Source organism: Gymnoscopelus braueri (genome assembly GCF_963280865.1).
Source record: "Gymnoscopelus braueri genome assembly, chromosome: 5".
Taxonomy (NCBI): Eukaryota; Metazoa; Chordata; class Actinopteri; order Myctophiformes; family Myctophidae; genus Gymnoscopelus; species Gymnoscopelus braueri.
In genome coordinates, this window is record NC_137606.1 from 53,158,276 (window position 1) to 53,173,438 (window position 15,163).

Consider the following 15,163-nt stretch of genomic DNA (forward strand, 5'->3'; position numbering starts at 1 on the left):
TTCATATGCCATTCAACCACAACTCACACACACCAGTGAACACATGCTCATAGAGGACCTGGTATATAATATAATATAATATAATATTCACTTTATGTGACATTTGGTTCCCTAAATAAAGGGGGTCCCCAGCTCATAAATAAAGTGGGTCCCCAGCTAATAGAGTTAATAGAGCATCAATATCAGTCACTATATTCTAAAATAGCCGATCTACAAGCTCAGAGCTTGTATTTTCTAAACATTTAAAAAAAATCTGGAATAATCTTGGGGGGTCCCTGGCACTAAATATCTTGAGAAGGGGGTCCGTGGCTATAATACATATCAATGTGGGGGTCCTTGCTGTGCCTGTCCTCCTTTCTGAGGTTCTGCTGGTGGCCCTAGAGACGAGGCTATAGAGGCAGAGACAGTAAAAGGCCATGAACAAGCTCTGTTCAAACACTGAGCCACAGGCTAAATAACAGATGAAGGTAAAGGGTAATCAACACATGTGTGATTAGTACAGGGATTACAAGCAAAGGGACGAGATGAGGCGACATCTGGTGGACAAGTATGGAAGTACAGGAGGAGACTGGAGGAACAGGCAGGAACAGGCAGATATCAAAACTCCTGCTTCATCATCAGTCCATCTCTTCCCTCCTAAGAGGAAAAGAACAACGCTACTGTCAGTGGTGGGACAAAGTACTCAAATGTTTTACTTAAGTAAAAGTATCAATACTGCAATGTAGAAATACTCTGTTACAAGTAAAAGTACCAGTATTAAGAATTTACTTACTAAAAGTACAAAAGTATTGGCATCAAAATGTACTTAAGTACTAAGAGTAAAATTACTACTCATTATGCACAATGTCCCATTTCACAAGTTTCCAAATGTATAAAATAAAATCCTTTGAAAATAGCAGATCTACAAGCTCTCGAGGCATCGACGTGTTGTGAGCTTGCAGATCGGTTATTTTCAAACTGGTTAACTGTTTTACAAAGTAACTAGTAACTTAAGTGTTCAAATAATTGTAATGGATTAAAAGTATAATATTTGCCTCTGAGATGTAGTGGAGTAGAAGTAAAAGTATTGACAATTGGAAATACTCCAATTAAGTACCTCAAAATTGTACTTAAGTACAGTACTTGAGTAAACATACTTAGTTACTTTCCACCACTGGCTACTGTTAATTACCATATCTGTACAAAACAAAACAAAAAACGTATTGACATTGAGAATATTGGTGATGATGAGGATCTATTGAGAAAGATAAAAAGCATTCTGGAAAGCTACCTTCCTATTCATCAGCTGAGCATTTAGCACAAGGGTGGGAATCAGTTATAATATATTATTAAATTGTGTAGTTCTTCAATATTAATATTAAATGGATTCAGAAACATCATAATGTTAATTATCAGACGTTTGCAGAAACATACAATGTCAATGTTTTCTGTGGCTCCCAGGATGCAACAGTAAGGTTACAAGGAGATGGAGTGAAAACACGCGTGTTATCTTTTTAAATCAATAATACATACATAAATAATTCACCTCTTCTACTAATGCAGTGTTTGGTCTAAACATGAATTTAAATGAAAATTACTTACAGATCCTCAGAGAGACACTTCTCGTATTCCTCTAGAATAGATAGAAAATGTATTATTAAATCTGTGAGACACTGTTGTTGTCCTGCATAGTGCAGGACGGGACACGGTGAGACACTGTTGTTGTCCTGCATAGTGCATGGACGGGACACGGTGAGACACTGTTGTTGTCCTGCATAGTGCAGGACGGGACACGGTGAGACACTGTTGTTGTCCTGCATAGTGCAGGACGGGACACGGTGGGACACTGTTGTTGTCCTGCATAGTGCAGGACAGTTGTAGTACTTCTGTACCGTTGCTCTGTATTGTTGATGCTTCTTGTTTTTCTTTTTGCCTTGTATTGACAGTACTTTTTCTTTTCCTTACCCTTTACCTGTAACTCTGTAACCTTAACTGCTGTGCCAAAGGAGACTATGATGGACACTGCTTTGAAAACAATGGGAATTGATAGCGCTAGTAGGTTGAGCCTAAATGAAATGACTCCATTCAGAGTCAACCAGCATTAGACACTTAAAAGATTATTTAAACCTCAAAAACACATTTGAAGGAGAGATCATCTTGCATATGTATGCTGCTCAGTTTGAATTCACTCCATTTCAGGATTTTATGCTTATTCTTTATGTATTGATAATTATTTTATTGGACACTGCTGGTACGATTCCCGTTTCAGGTGCAAGCATGTAAATGACAGATAAAATGAACCTTGAACCTTGATTTACGATGACTATCATTGAGAATAAGCACATACCTGATTCCTGTTGGTCCTGGAGAGAGGGAGGAGGAGAGAGAGGAAAGAAAACAAAGACATAAAAGCATTTGAATAGATAGATAATCATTACCATCATCATTACCAGCTCCTTTAGGATGTAGGATGGTATCATTTTAAAGTGAGAAAGTGAGTGCTGACTGCATGTATTCATTACCAGCTGTGCTACCACTTGGTGGACGGCATCCTTAATCCCCGGCTCGTGTTTCTCATAGAGGGCTCCTGTCACAGCAGTGCATTCTGGGAACAGTAGATTCAGCTGGTCAGACAGACTGCAGTTTGATTGATTGATTGAATATTGATTGATTGATTGATTGATTGATTGATTGGATATGTTATTAGGCAGAATGTAAATAACAGCACAAGTACACTTAAAACACTTTGTCTAAAAGGTCCCTCCAAAAAAGTCCTTGCGGTCTTGTTTCCATTGAGGTCCTTGGTATTCAATTCATAGACATATAAAGTAGCACCAACAGTTTAATATTATCACAAAAAAACACTATATTTACAGAGTTGGGAAAATAAACAAAAAAATGGGGGGGGGGGGGGGTTGGGGGGGTGAGAGTCGAAGAAAGGGGGGGGGGGGGTCATCTGTCAATGGGAGAAATGGTGCTACTTCTCCCTTTGGCCTCCTGAAAGGTGAATTTTTAGGGTTGTTTTAAATGAACCCAGCGAACTGCATTTTTTGAGGGATGGGGTTAGACTATTCCACACCCGGGTGGCAGTGCTGTAGAAGGAGAATTTACCCATGTTTGTTTTATGGGTGGTGTGTCGGGGCCATCAGCTGAAATCCCCCACGCCTGTTTTAATGACTATAGCCTCATCCTGTTGGTCTCATTCTGACATGAAACACCCTAACAGTTTCAAAATGAAACATCAGAGAGGATGTAATCTGGCACATCTGGCTTGTGGCATGTCGTTTAAAACGGGCCCCTCCCGCAAACATTGAAAGCCAATCATAGTCAATCGGAATAGAATGTGAAAGATACATCTTGATCACTTTTACTACAGGTGGAAATGGGCGTAGCCTATTTGGGGAGTTGTGTAATGATCCAAGGAATGAGTGATTGATTGAATACTTTATTAGACATAAATGCAAACAGCACGAGTACAGTCATACACTTGGTCTAAAAGGATTTACGCAAAAAAAGTCCTAGTACACTTGTTTCCATTGAGGTCCTATGTATTCCAAGGGAAAAATACAATATTATGACCTATTAATTAAGTATTAATTAAATTAAGTATGACCTAAGGTAGCTCTCCACCAAACGGACTACTACAGATTACTATACAGACTGGCAGTCGAATGAAGTCGGGAGATCAGTCGGTTGGAACGTGTGAAATAAAGTTTCTGAATGCACCTGAGAGCCGACACGTCACACTGTAGGGTGCTTAGGGCATGGGCACAAGGTCATCTGTATTTAAACTATTTTGGTGTATCATATCTTTCATATTTAATGTTAATTGATACAATACACACTGTGTGCCTGCAGCAATAGATAGCTAGAATGAAAAAATGGAAGCCTGTCATTTCTGTTCCGAGTAGCCTACTGTAGGATAGGCTATTCACCACACAAGCCTTGCACACAAAGTAATTCAACGTTTCATCATCATCATCATCATCATCATCATCATCAGCCAACCAGAGAGCTCTACCTCCTCTCCGCCAGCCCCTTGCTAGCCGACGGTCGAAAGACTTTCAACGCTTCCCTACAACTTCCGACCCGGCGCGACAGTGTACCCATATGTATACAATCGTGCTGTTTCTTGTGCATGGTGTGGGAGAATGCAAGTCAACCAGCATCTAATATACAACATGACATGCAGCCAGGAGGAACGAGTGAGTGAGCAGGCAGGAATGTGTGGAATTGGAATGTGGCTGTCATCCTTGATCCTGGATTCGCATCTAATCCTCACCTCCTCGCACAGAGGCAGGACTGAGGCGTATGTGGAGGACAAGCGTGTGGACGTTAGAGTATTAGAATATGGCTCTAGTCTTCATTGGTGTAACTAAAGGCCAGAATGCAACTCCTTGCAACTGCCATTGGAGAAAATGGTTGCAAGTATAGTTGCATGTTGCAAGGAGTTGCGACGAGTTGCATTGGTGTGGACTGGCCTTTAGCTCCACCCTTTTCTGATTGGTCAAATTGGTAAATTTTGACATAACTTTACAGTCATACAGACTTGTGGTTTTATTTGGTTGAGTCTCTGTCCTTCATTGGTGTAACTTAGCTCTGCAGCCTGTTTTGTTAGGTCGATATTTGATCGTTCCTATCTTTCGACCACTTCTTATATACAGACATGTGTGTCATATCATTGGACTGATTTCAGTGTCCAATCATAATACACATCATTGGTGTAACTTAGCCATGCCACCTTTCCTGATTGGTCAATGGCTGAAAAACATCTATCAGGGGCCCACAAGGGGAGGTAAATGTAATTTTCCCATATCCTTTGTGTTTGTATTTGTTGATGACATGTAATATCGTATGCTATTTGATTAATCAAATACATAGGACCACAATAGAAACAAGTCCCCAGGACTTTTTTGTGTTATCCTTTTAGCTTTATTGTCTTACTGTACCACGTACTGTTTACATTTCTGACTAATAAAGTATTCAATCAATCAATCAAACAAACAATACAATTTGATTGTTCCTCTCTTTTGACACATTTAAACTGCTGGTCGTACACATGTGGTTCATATCACTGGACTTGTGTGAGAGTCCTTGTCTGTTATTGCTGTATGTTAGCCCTGTCCCCTTTCTTGACCAATCAATTTCTGACAGGTCATACATTTTGAACCACTTGTGGACGTCATTGGACTCAGTATACAGCCCTTGTCCCTCACTAATGTTGCCCTAGCAACCACATCCTCGCAACTTCCTGTTTGAGGATTAGAACTGCCTAAAATACCCAATTTGATTTGTTGCTAAACTACTTTTAGTGTTAACAGTAGTTGAACACAGCTCTTTGTTTTGCACAGTAGTTTTTAAGTGTTACTAGCCCCTTCTACAGGTTACTTTGTGTGTGTGTGTGTGTGTGTGTGTGTGTGTGTGTGTGTGTGTGTGTGTGTGTGTGTGTGTGTGTGTGTGTGTGTGTGTGTGTGTGTGTGTGTGTGTGTGTGTGTATCTGTCTGTCTCCATGAGCACGAACACCTGCCGCTGATTGCAACACAAACTTGCAACTCATTACAACCCAAACAGGAGGCACAGCACGGCATTCTAGGCACTTGAAAATACATGCACCCACAACTAACGAAAGCACCCACACGCGGTCACGACACACACACTATAGCAGCAATATTCCATTGTCAGCTAGGGGGGGCGACTTGGGTGATGGACCGTTTGGGTACATTCGGTCCGTCACTCAAGTCGCCCCCCCTAGCTCCCTACAGAAAGTCGTCCGTGTGCAACTCGTGAAAAAATGGAGATATTTGACTAAACACACGTTTTCTGGCAGAACTTTCAAATGGATATGAAACTAGAGGACAAAATATGACTCCAACTCTTAGGAATTAATTATTGGGTGAGTACAGACGGAGTTTAGAGCACTTTTATGGCCGCGCAGATCGGCACTACACAGTAGGGCGCCGAGAGCTATCTATGACTGTGTATTTGGAATACTTGAAATGTATGTAAGATCACAGACATTCTAGGGCTAGCTGCTTACCTGCTGCTGCCCATGAAAGTCATCCCACCTGCCTCCCCGGCATCCACCTGTAGGCTCTGTTTCTAGATCCCCATGGGGGTCTTTATTCATTCTGTAAGTGTCCCCGACACTTGCTGTTTTTAACTTCAATTATTTTTGGTTTAAAGTTGCTCTGTTTATTTACGTTATGTTGGGATACCTTTATTTTGATACTTCCTGTACATTGGGTTTACCTTTTATTTTGAAACGTCCTGTCACCGCACCGGCACGCACTTAAACCAGCTCGCTTCACACACCCCTATGCATTCACACTCAGTCTGTGACAGAGAGAGACGGCGTGTGTGTGTGTGTCCTAGCAGAGCAACACGGTATGTTTGTTGGAAATGCCTCACACATTATTTCGGTAAATGTTGAACCCAGACATGTGTAGCTTCAGTGTACTGAGCAGTTTGTATTTTCCACAGTGCCTGCTGTGATCAGTGTTGACATGCAACTGTTATGATGGGTGACGATGAATGATGGTTCCAGGTGGCATTCAAACAGAGATGTTAGCCCCTCGATAGCCGGAGCAAGGTATAGGATCGTTTGTTTTGGGTTTTCATTTGTTATTTACTTTGGGCTTAATTACTTTTGTTTGTTTTGTTTAGGTATATGATACTTTGGTTATGGTGCATTTTGCTTTATGTCTGCTTGGGTTTCTAAAGGACTTTACTTATATTGAATTACAATCGACTAAAGTATTTTATTGTTGAATTGTACTGAAGTGATTAATTCAAATGCACTGCTTTTATTGTTGAATGAAACTATGAAATATTTGATACGTTTGTAAAAGTATTTATTCTCTTTTGTCATAGTTTTCACGGTGTTGATCTACTCTTCCAAGAAAAATAAAAACACCCGTTGAAACCAATCCGCTTCATTCTTACATCGAGGGCGCTTACACATTCCCTGTAAATGCTATTTGGCATGTAACATTTATTAAAATGTTATTCTTACAGGGAGTGAATGGATTCAGAGGCCTGACGCCAAACTATGCTTCCTTATGCTTTCTATATCCATGCTCAAGCTTGCTCAATAAATATATATTCTAATCCAATCCAAGAGTTGTCTGACTGAACTGATGGTAATCAGACTCACCTTGACATTTAGGCCTGTGTCCAGCAGTACATTGCCAGGCTTCAGGTCCTTGTGGATGATGGGATCAGGGGTGAGACCATGAAGGTGCTTCATGCCCTGAGCCACTTGGTGAGCCAATCGAAAGACCAGGGACCAGGGTAGACGGTGGTCTAGTTCTTTCTGTTGATGGAGGGGTTAAAGCAGAAAAGTCTGACTTAGAATCAGAGTCACACACACACATAAAGGCTCATTTAAATATATTATTCTTAAAGGTTTCATGACATTCATTTTTATTTATTGTTTCGTTTTTGTTTTTGTTTTGTTTCATGACCCCAAACAACTGGAACTTTGAACATTCAGTGGATTTTCTGTGGTCTGGGGTTTTCTGAATAATTAAGCAAAACAAAGTGCTGGGATTGGCCGCTGGACTTTAATAATAATAATAATAATAATAGTCATCTTGTTGTACTGTATGTTCAACTGTTTTGTTTAAAAAGGTGTACTGTATGTTTCAACTGTTTTGTTTAAAAAAAATCATGACTGAAATAAAAATAACTAACTAATAGCTTGAATTTATATAGCGCCTTTCATAAACCCAAGGATGCTTTACATCAAAACAATGAACAACTAACAGACAAATGAACAAACAAACAACAAACAACTATATGCCATAAGCCTGAGAGAAAAGGTGTCTTTTCAAGGCAGCCTTAAAAGAGTCCAGTGTTGGAGCATGGCGAATCCCTATTGGGACGGAGCCTAGAGATGTTCTTGAGGTGGAAGAAGGCTGATTTGGTTATGGATTTGATGTATGACTGGTAGGAGAGGGTTGAGTCCAGAATAATGCCCAGGTTGCGGACTTCCAGAGATGGAGATAAGGAGCTGCCACGACATGGAGTAGAACATCTCCAATCTTCTTGAGCAGTGCCTTTTTGGCATCATAGTCCATTAATACCGCCCCCTCTCCTCCCCGCCCTTCCCCTATCCTTCTCCTTTGGGGGGGAAGGGGACATTTTGATACACATTTGAAGGACCATGATAAAGACTTTTAATGTTTTGTAAATCTGAATATCATGAAACCTTTAAGTAATGCCCATTGTCTCCCTCCGACAGAAAGGTAATTGCAATGATGTTCAAACTATAAAGATGGCGGTGCATGTAGTGTATTTTTGATTGATCGATTGAGTACTTTATTTGTCAGAAATGTCAACAGACATTAAAGCTAAAGGGATAACACACAAAAGCCCTGGGGCTTGTTTCCATTGTGGTCCTATAGAGTCACACGGGGACTACAAATTTCACGCCCACTTTTGAGACAGCGCCGCTACTCGAGGTCCGTTAGAACGATGAACTGCAGCTCTCAATGCAATCTCTATGAGAGGCATTGTTAACTATCGTAATTGCACTGGTTAACTACTGAGGCTGTAGCGATTCTTTTTTTGTGTTCTAATAAACTGTTCCATTTGTTTAATTTATCCTCTTTAATGTCCCATATCTGTAATCTTGATATACTACCCACAATATACTATAATATACTCCATCAGTGTGTCAAAAGTTCTAGCATCTGAAATCTAAAGTTCAAGTGGTCGCATGGTATATACGTCACAGAGCGAGTTACAACGGGGGGGGGGGATTGCGCATGACCGGTTTTCACCACCGGAAAAAGAGTCGGAGATACAGACGTTTTAAAGAAGGAAATAGACAGGAAGCGGATGGGGAGCCATGTTTTTGACACGATGATCCATCTGGCCTATCCTTCTCAGAATCGCCTAGGGTGACTCCAGAGCTGCTCCTGCCGCTCCCGTGTGGAAAAAATCGAAAAAAACAAAAAGACTGAAAACACGGTCCAGACCGTGTTCGGCACCAAAGCGCTACTGTGTGTAAACACGGTTCAGACCGTGTTTGGCACCCGATGTGTTAACATTGTTATACTATCTTGTATTATATCATATTCTATCTTACACTATTATATGTACTATGAATGTTATTACTACTACTTGTATATGCTTGTATCTCCATGTCTCTCCTCTCTCGTTGTTTTTCGTTGCCAGTTTCGCAAACTTTCATATATTCTAGATTAATTGCGAATACAGTGAAATATCCTAATGATTTGTATGGCATACAGCTCATGAAATAAAATTATAACATCCAAATCTCAAAATATTAGAATATTACATGAGACCACTCAACAAAAAAGATTTAAAATACAGAAATGTCGACCATTTGAAAAGTATGTTAATTTATGCACTTAATACTTGGTCTGGAATACTTCTGAACAAATGACTTTATCAAAGCGGCGTGACATGGAGGTGATCAGCCTGTGGTGTTGAGGTGTTCTGGAAGCCCAGGTTTTCTTTGATAACATCTTTAAGCTCATCTGTATGGTTGAGTCTAGTGTCTCACACCTTCCTCTTGACAATACAACATGTGTGGGGTTCAGGTCAGTTGGCTGGTCAGTCAGTCACAGTAACACCATGGTCAGTACACCAGTTACTAGTAGTTGTGGCTCTGTGTGGGCAGGTGCCAAGTACTGCTGGAAAATGAAATCAGCATCTCCATTAAGCTAAAGTTTGTCAGCGTACGGAGGCACAAAGTGATCTAAAGTCTCCTGGTAGATGTCTGTGTTGACTCTGGACTTGATAAAACATAGTGGACGAACAGCAGCAGATGACATGACGCCCCAAATCATTAGTGACTGTGGAAACTTTACACTCGACTTCAAGCAGCTCTGACTGCTTCTCAGTCTTCCTCCAGATCATACATGGGCAACTGGCGGCCCGGGGGCCACCTTCACTTAATTCGGCCCGCAGGTTAATATCAGAATACTGATATATTATTGATTTCAGCTGGTATGATTCTAAACATGACCCGCTTTAATTACTTTGTCTATATTAGTAGCTTAATGACTATTACAATTCCAAATATGCAAACATGACCCACTTTAATGACTTCAGTCTATATTAGTAGCTTAATGAGCTTAATTGTGTGCAATGTATTTGTAATTAAGTTCATGAAGTTAACATAAGTATAACTAAATGCATTTGAAATTAAATACAAATGTTACTTTTCAGGATTCCAATGAAAAAATAGCAAAAATAGCCGATCTACAAGCTCAAAACGCATCGCAGTGCGACGCGTTTTGAGCTTGTGGATCTGCTATTTTTCCTACTTTTGTGTGTCATAGAATGGTGAAGTACGGCATTAATTTAATTAAGTCAGAAAGTTAAAATACAGAGATAAGACGTGTATGCCCGACAGTATATCCAATGTGGCCCTCTGGAGTGAGTGTGGAAATATAGTGGCCCTCTGCATCATCAAAGTTGCATCACTCCTGCTCCAGATGCTCTGGGACCTTGATTTACAAATGAAATGCAGAATCAGAATCCAAGTGTCTTGATGGTGTCATGGGTGATCATGATGTGATCTGCTGCTGTTGATCTACTGTGTTTTATCAAGTCCAGAGTCAACACAGCATCTACCCGGAGACTTTAGAGCACTTTGAGCTTCCATATGTTGACAAACTTTATGGAGATGCTGATTTCCTTTTCTAGCAGCACTTGGCACCTGCCCACACAGAGCCACCACAACTACTAGTAACTGGTGTACTGACCATGGTGTTACTGTGACTGACTGACCAGCCAGGAAAAGGGAACAGAAATTCCCAAGAACAAAATAAAAACACTTCTAGGAGCACGGCTCAAAAGAAAAAACTGCACAAGTCTTTTCATTGTTTTATTTTCCTCACTCTCTCTCTCTCTCTCTCTCTCTCTCTCTCTCTCTCTCTCTCTCTCTCTCTCTCTCTCTCTCTCTCTCTCTATTCTTCTACTAATGTAGTGGAACGCAGTGAGCTGGGATATGTGTGTGAAAAGGGAACAGTGTGTGTGTGTGTGTGTGTGTGTGTGTGTGTGTGTGTGTGTGTGTGTGTGTGTGTGTGTGTGTGTGTGTGTGTGTGTGTGTGTGTGTGTGTGTGTGTGTGTGTGTGTGTGCGTGCGTGCGTGGACGTGCTCCAAAGATCGGGGGGGGGTGATTGTAGCCCCCACAGTCAAATTAGCCTGTGTGTGTGAGGACACGCTCCAAAGATCGGGGGGGGGTGATTGTAGCCCCCACAGTCAAATTAGCCTGTGTGTGTGAGGACGCACTCCAAAGATCGGGGGGGTAGCCCCCACAGTCAAATTAGCCTGTGTGTGTGAGGACACGCTCCAAAGATCGGAGGGGTGATTGTAGCCCCCACAGTCAAATTAGCCAGGACTCGCGTGCAACAGACCTGCCAATCGGGCTCAGCCCTATTGGCATGACTGGTAACACGTTGGACTGGCGAGTGGGAGCCTCGGGTTCTATCCCAGCTCACTGCGTTCCGAGAGAGAGAGAGAGAGAGAGAGAGAGAGAGAGAGAGAGAGAGAGAGAGAGAGAGAGACCAGCTCCAAAGTATTATTATGTGAAGAGAAAACACTTAAAGTCTTTTCATTGTTTTATTTTCCTCACCCGGAGGAACAACCAACGTGTTGCAACTCCTGCATTATACCTCTGGCTGGCTGAGTGGAAACACATGTGGTTTCTTTGAAACAGACATTTTGTTTGAGTCATGTCATGTACTGTACATGCCACACCGTGTGTGTGTGTGTGTGTGTGTGTGTGTGTGTGTGTGTGTGTGTGTGTGTGTGTGTGTGTGTGTGTGTGTGTGTGTGTGTGTGTGTGTGTGTGTGTGTGTGTGTGTGTGTGTGTGTGTGTGTGTGTGTAACCACTTACCTGTACACTACAGGAAGAGAGAAGCGTTGCAAGCACTCCCCCGGCCTCGTTTAATACAGTAATGTCAGCTTGTTCTAAAAGTGTCTCAATAACCAGGGTCTCAATAACCAGTGTCTCAATAACCATCGCCCCCCACAAAAGGACCCAGGGCGTCCTCCCCGAGGAAGAAGAGGTGCAGGAGGAGCCAGAGGAAGAAGTCAGAGAGAACCCTACTGGACCCGCAGCAAACGGAATGCAACGTGATTAACTTGTCATGTAGGTCTCTCTCTGACACTTGTATCTCAGCCCTCAGTAAGGGACTCTCTTTTGTACCCACCACTCAATGCAATGACTTTGAAACTCTAGTTGATTTCCATAGGTTTTTTCGTAATCTAAGACTGAGAGAATTTTTCTGTAATAGGCCTACTAGTGGTGACATTAATGTATCCGAGATCCATTCAGATAACACACAGCTTCCAGTGGCTGCCCCTGATGCTGCTAGTGAGCCCAATGCAGGCCCCAAAAAACGCTTTAAAAAGCAATCCACATTTATTCCACCTAAGCACAGAAATTCCTCTATAGACACGTATTGTAGATTGGTGGAAAATGATGTTTCCCAGCTTCTTAGAAATAAACAGAAGCACAAGGTGACTAACAACTTATCTAAACTACAGCGTGAAGCACTACTGGAACTTAAAGATGACTCATCTATTGTGGTACAATCTGCAGACAAAGGGGGCGCCATTGTACTTTTAGACAGGGACGCTTATGTTGGTGAAATACACGCTCAGCTTACCAATGAGGTTTTTTATAAGAAACTGAGTGTCAATCCGACTTCAGGGTTTAAAAACCACATTCATGGCACACTCAAACAGTTTTTTGATACAGGGGATATCAGCAAGAGTGAATATGAATAAATGAGAGTTGACTGTCCAGTTACACCTGTCATTTATACTTTGCCCAAAATTCACAAAAAAATCACTACTGTTCCTCCTGGTAGACCCATTGTTTCAGGAATTGGCTTTCTCACAGAAAATATATCATCTTTTGTAGACTATTTTTTAAAGCCACATGTTCTCTCACTTCCCTCTTCTGTGAGAGACTCTAGTGATTTTATTCAGGTTCTACAAACTATAGAAACTGTAGAAAACGACTCACTATTAGTCACACTCGATGTAGAGAGCCTATATACAAACATTCCTCACCAAGGTGGCTTAGAGGCTATTGAATTTTTTCTCAACCAGAGGACGGAGTGCATACCGAGTACCACATGCATCAAAGAGCTCACTGAAGTAGTACTCACAAAAAACTTTTTCTTGTTTGAGAATGAGTTTTATTTACAAAAATGTGGCACAGCCATGGGTAGTAAGATGGCCCCAAATTATGCCAACCTCTATGTTGGGCTACTTGAAGCCAATCTAATTTTGAACCCGAATTGCAATCCGTTCCTGTCACATATACAGTTATGGAAGCGCTACATTGATGATGTTTTTCTGATTTGGACTGGGTCCCCTGCTGAGCTGACAGCTTTTCATGTTTTCCTTAACCACAGCAGTCAGTTTTTGAAATGTGCCATAGCCTCTGATCAGAACAGTATGAACTTCCTTGACATCCTGGTCATCAAAGAAAACAAGTCTTTAAATATGAATTTGTACAGAAAGCCCACTGATCGTAATGCCCTACTACATGGTGACAGTTACCATCCCACACCCCTAAAAAAAGGTATCCCCATGGGCCAATTCAAAAGAATCTGCAGGATTTGTAGTCAAGATGACTCTTTCCAGGTACATGCTAAAGACCTAGAGTGTCGTTTTAAACAGCGTGGCTATCCAGTACAATGGATTCAACCTGCTGCAGATCAATTCAACAGATGTACTCAACTGGATTGTTTAAAACCCAAAGAGAGAACAGACAGAAATGAAAAACACATCAAGTGTTTTGTTCAATATTCTCCTCTGGGTCACCACTTGACCCAGAGGGTCTGGCAAGTCTTTTGCAGTCCCTCCCCGCATTGTGTATAAAAGACCACCAAATTTTAGGAACCTACTGGTTAGGTCACACTTACGTCAGGCAACTCCCACACATTTTCTTAGTAACATTCCAGATGGCAATTACAAATGCGGCAGATGCGCTCAATGCAGTTTTACTTATAAATGTCACACTTTTAATCACCCTGTTACAGGTAAATGTTTTAAGATCAGAGGCGTCATCAGTTGCACTACACCCAATATCATCTACATGATCAAATGTGTATGTGGGCTTGCTTATATTGGCAAAACATTAAGACCCCTGAAAACGAGGATCTCAGAACACAGGAGTGACATTAGAACTAAGGATTTTAACTAAGTACATTTTCATAAAGCCCAACACTGCATCTCTTCATTGAAATATATAGGCATTGAGCGTGTCACCTTGCCACCCAGAGGGGGAGACATTGATTGTTTACTCCTCAAAAGGGAAGCTTTTTGGATTTCCACTTTGGACACAGTGAAAAGAGGTCTAAATGAATCTTTTGATATCAGGCCATTTCTGTAAACCCCCCTATTAGTCCTATTTATATATCTTAGGTTCCCCTCTTCTGATTTTACCTGGGTATTTACCTCTTATTACTTTTTAATATTCTTAATGTTGAATTATCTGCCATTGCCTAGAAGGCCTTATAATATTTGTATGTGTTTGTGGTGCAGTGACTTACTTTCTCCTTTCTCTTTTTGTGATCTTCAGGGTGCCGGTGACAGGATTTCCTTCATCCTGGTGCAGCAGTATAGGACATGTTTTTTATTGATAATTACAGGGATCTTGAGCCTTGGCCTGCAGTAGTTGTTCTCTTGTTCCCTTATACAATCGTTTAGCCTTTACTTGTTTTCTGTCTATTAGTGTTTTCACACACCTTCAGAACACCTGTAGTAGAGTACGCTCTTAGAGCTGACGTTGTTTTGTTTATCTCCCTGAGATTATTATGATACTTATGTTGAGGGATTTAGTGGCGATCCCCACTATTATTCAGACCTTGTTTAAACCATTACTATCTCATGTCCTATGCTGCAGCATGTCACTGTGTCCCCCCTTTGTTCTTTGTTTTTTGAGTACCTATTCTATATATTTATAACTAAATGTATTAATCTTGGGAAACTTTAAATGTATTTTTGTTTATTGCTATTCTTGGATCTTGGGATGGGTACACACTGTTTATCTCCAGATATTCTTGACTTCATGTATTAGCCAACCTTCTGATTGAGTTGGCTGCATGTGACCTCACTTGCCCTATTGGGGGAGCCTATCATTGCATAGTAGTACCTATATAAACCTCTGTGTATGCCCTTTTCCACT